This window comes from Fukomys damarensis, unplaced genomic scaffold (assembly GCF_012274545.1).
Source record: "Fukomys damarensis isolate Sample0158 unplaced genomic scaffold, DMR_v1.0_HiC HiC_scaffold_23, whole genome shotgun sequence".
NCBI lineage: Eukaryota > Metazoa > Chordata > Mammalia > Rodentia > Bathyergidae > Fukomys > Fukomys damarensis.
In genome coordinates, this window is record NW_022900935.1 from 33,047,096 (window position 1) to 33,051,551 (window position 4,456).

At 44.9% G+C, this 4,456-nt stretch overlaps 1 long non-coding RNA gene across 1 annotated transcript; it reads right to left on the reverse strand.

Moving 5' to 3' along the window:
- Nucleotides 1–3,276: 3,276 nt before the first annotated feature.
- On the reverse strand, nucleotides 3,277–4,235 carry LOC104852605. The gene is made up of 3 exons (XR_777539.2): nucleotides 4,190–4,235; nucleotides 3,871–4,039; nucleotides 3,277–3,507 (listed from the first exon to the last, which is right to left on the reverse strand). It is a non-coding gene; the product is annotated as an uncharacterized LOC104852605 (long non-coding RNA).
- Between the last annotated feature and the right edge of the window lie 221 nt (nucleotides 4,236–4,456).

A 4,456-nucleotide genomic window follows, 5' to 3' on the forward strand; every position in this document is an offset into this window, starting at 1 on the left:
ACATACATATATATATATATACACATTTTAAACTGTCCATATTTAAGCAATAAAAGCAGCCTCTTCAAGATACTGAAACAAAAGGTAATTACTTTCTTAGTATTCTACTTATTACAGTGCAAGTTAAAGGGATGTACACAAGATAGGGATAGGCTCCATATTTTTGCTCCTTTTTCACAAAATGTGCTGGAAATTGTATATTTTCACTTTTATTTGCAGTGCCCAGGGACAGTTTAGATTTTACTGCATATTTCACCAGCTTAGCAATAGTGGATGGCATCAGAGCCCGGGCTTTGTCATCAGATCACGGGGGTTTGACTTGCAGCATCGCTATGCAGGGCTGAGCAAACCAGTCTCTGCTCCTGTGTCTGTAAAATGAGTTAATCATACTGCCAACCGGTGCTGGCATCACAAGGGCAAGGTCCTGAGTTCAATCCCTGGTACAACAAAACAAAACAAAACAACAACAAACAAAAATGGCCTCCTGTGGTGAGCTGCTGCCTGGTGATGTGGTAAACAAACAGGAACTATTATCAAACCATGGACCTGCTTTGCTTTGATCTGAATGATAGCAGTTCAGCACTCATGTTGTTATCTCAAGCAAATCAGAAGTGTCAAATGACACTTGTATGAGGTTTTGATTGCTAAACTGTGGGGAAATGTGTTAGCTGTGAGTAAAATGCAGGTTACTTAATTCAGTTTTTCAAAAATGTGGGTGAGGAAAAGAGTTTGGTGAGAAGCGATAGGGACCCTTGGGGTTGAATATATGACAGCTAAGTTTTGGTAAGGTGTGGGGGACCAGCCCCCACTAGTCGAACAGTACCTGAAGGAGAGAGTGAGGATTGAAAAGGAAAGACACTCTAGGCAGAGTGGAGACATAAGACTGTCCGCTTTAATTGAGGCAAACCTGGTTATTTATACACACATTATCAGCACATTATCTTGTGTAGATACACAAGAAGCATCTGCAGAAAGACACCACAAGAGAATGTTTAGACACCATAATATTTTACGATTCCTAAGGTCAAAAGGTATTCACATGCACTTTGGGCTGGAATGTTCTCTTTATTTGATCACAGTGGCTTCATTAAGTTGATAGATTAGCTCCTTGTTAACCACTTCTAGTTTTCTGCATACTATTGTTAGGTGAGAGTTTCAGTTTCCCCACAGTAAGGGTGAGAGCAATGGCAGCAACAGAGAAAGAGGTGGAGACCGACGTCACCACATGTTTTGCAGAGCCAGGGCAAGGGTCAGCACTGCCTCCTCTCCTCCAGCTGGGTGTCGGACTGTGACTCTTAGACTCACACCAGGACTGCAGGGGTGAAATGTGTTCCAGAAGGCGACTGTGTAACCTAGACGCTGGTCGGGGCTCCCTGCCGGTGGGAAGTCTGCTTAGCCTTGACCTGAACCCAGAGGCTGCAGCCTGTGATGTCATGAGTTCCCTGCAGGACTTTTCTCTAGCTCTGGCTTCTTCCTTCCTCTCCTACTTTGCGCTGTCTGCCCTGAGTCTGTTTAGAGGCAAAGTTCAGCTCTTCCACCAAATTCAACAAACGATCCCCATGCACCAGTTCTCTCATAAGCCTAGTTATGGCTTTGCAGCCGGAAAGGAATAGATCCTGAGGTCGGGGTCATGCCACAGCCTCATGGTCTCTGTCTGTTCCCCTTTCCGCATCCCCCATTTCTTATCTCTCCCTGCCTCCCCTGGATCGCAGGGCGAGCCCACCCAACCCAAACATGGATGTATTTCCATCCTAAATTCAAGTCTGATGGCGGTGTATCATATTACAGCTTTGAGGAAAGGCCAAAACGTTTGTGTCTCTTCTTATGCAAAGAGTGCTTATGAAAAGTACGGGTGATTACAAAAATATCTAAATGCTCATAGATAAACACTTGGCCATCAGTGAGTTTTGACAAATGAGACCTCAGTAGTGGCAAGGAGCTGAGACTAAGAAGAAGGCTCTTGGGAACCACTGAAAAATCTTTGCAGGAGATTTATTCTATTGGACTTGTTTTGGGAAGGTCACTGTGGTAGCACTAGGGGAAATGAAAAGGGCAGGGTGTGTGTGTGTGGGGGGATTAGACGCAAGAAGACCACAGGTAGGAGACCAAACTATAGGATCAGGCTGGGAGACCAGAATTTTAGGGTCTGACTTGGAGACGGAATTGGAGGGGTGGATTTAGGAGGTCGAAATTATCGAAGTTAGTAGCAGATGGATGTGAGAAGTCAGGCAAATTATCAGTTGAGACCAACTCAGCCCAGTTTGCTTAGAATTTTACCAGTTGTGAAAGAAGTCCCATGACCACCCTTGGTCCCAATCAAAGCAGGATGTTGGGTGTTCTAGGCTTATGGCTTTAAAAAGTGTGCACGGTGGGGGGGTAATAATGGTATCCATCACAATGAAGAAATGAAGAGGCAGAGGGATGTTGGGTACCAAATACTGTTAGGTAGGAAGAGTAAGCTCTAGTGCTCTATGGCAGAGTGGACAGAATGTAGTTTACAGCTTATATAAAATTCTTTTATAAAGAAATAGAAGAGAGGAGTTTGAAGGCTTCCAACGTAAAAAAAGATAAGTTTTTGGGGGCAAAAATGCTAATTACCCTGATTTGATCATTACACAGTAGGCTTGTATCAAATTATCAGACTCTGCCCCACAACTCAGTCATTACATATCAATTCAAAAGCTTGAAAAGATCTCCTCTGACAATAAAAGAATATGGGTGGTTAGTAGCTGATAGAGTAGGGTAGGAGTTGGTATTTAGTGACGTGGCTGTGGGATATTCGAGTCGGTTAACGGCCTGAGAGGTCAAGGCAGGTGAAAAAGTCTTGATAATAATAAACCAACAGTCACAAGTGCCACCTCACAAAAATAGCCAGGATTCCTGATGACTTACTATGAGTTCAGACTGTTCTACGGATGCTGCAGTGTTTTAATCTTGTGTTACCCCCAGAACAACCTTATCAGAGGGGAATTATTATCTTTAGTCTACCATAAAGGAACAGAGACCCAGAGCAGATAAGGAACTTATTTAAATTTAAGAACCAAAAAATTAGCTGAGGTGCTAGGATAAATACTTCTGGCCAAAAATATTTGAGACAATTTTACACTAGTGAAGTATCAAACAAACAAACAAACAAACAAACAAAAAAACCCCAAACAAACCCAAGGACAAGGCAAACAATTTTGTATATTTAGAAACACCCATAAAAAGGAGCAAGTGAGCTCCACTTGCCCAGTGGAGAGAAAGGATGCCAACCTCAGGTCTTCTGTTCCCTGCAGAAGCTCTGGCTATGCTTGCTTGTTCCTTTAGGTGTCTGACGTCAGGACAGGAATGTGTGAACCAAGACAGTGAGGTGTCGGAGACACTGGCACTGAGCTTCTGTGTCACAGCTGGGATGTGCAAGAGAGGAGAAGGGAAGATTTTAAAGACATTTCCCAGGGCCAAGAATGTAGTTCAGTGGCAGAGCATTGTTGTAGCATATTTCAGCTTTTGGTTTGATCCTCAGATCTGAAAAAATAAATAGATTTTAAGAAGGACAGTTTCTAAACACGAATCCCCTTCACAATGTTAGAAACTACAGAGTGTGAGTTCTTTGGAAACCAATTTCTGGTAGCTGAGCTCCTATTTAGTGACAGCAGCTTGAGATGGCCTGGCTGATGATTTCCTTGTATTGCTGCAGCAGTGTCACCAGCCGGGGATGACACAACAGCAAGGCAGACAGGGTCCTAGGAACAGGAGCAGGAGGGGTAAGGGGATTGCCAGGTGCTGATGACTAATCAGGTGCAAATGGGGCTAAACCACAGCCCTGGTCAGGCAGGAGCCTCTGGCTTCGTGGAGACAGATGTAGATGGTTTCCTTGGAGTGTGGTACCTGGATTGCTTGGTGGTGGTCTGCACAGTGGGATTCACTGGCAAAGAGGGGTGCCACATGATGGAGGGTGTTGTGCTGTCAAATGAGGCTCCTTGCAGGAGACAGCAGCTGAACTAAGTCTTGAGTGGAGAGAGAAGGCAAGAGGGCGAAGATATTCCAGAAGAGGAGCCTGTTTGGGGCAAGGACAAGAAGGCAAGAAACTGTGCCCAGGGAATTTCAATGAGTCAGTGTAATCAGAAACACGTGCACAAGGTGGGGAATGGGAACCAACAGAGCGGGGGAGAGGCAGGGACACAGGAAGAAGCAGAAAGGACCTTACCCAGCTGAGCTGCAGCAGGGCTTTGAGCAAGAGCACAGCTAGCCAGATTTGCCTTGTAGATGAGACACTGGGGGCGGGGGCAGCGGAGAGGCTGTGGCAGTGGGCTGTGCCCCTGCTGTGTTTGCCTGCTTCCTTAGGCAGATATCCCTGCCTTTCTGAGTCCCAATTTCTTTGTATTTAAAAAGGAGACAACAAAACCCACCTTGGAGGATTTTGAAAAGAACAACCAAGGGCTTGGCACAAGGAAGTAACTTGAAAGTGGGAATT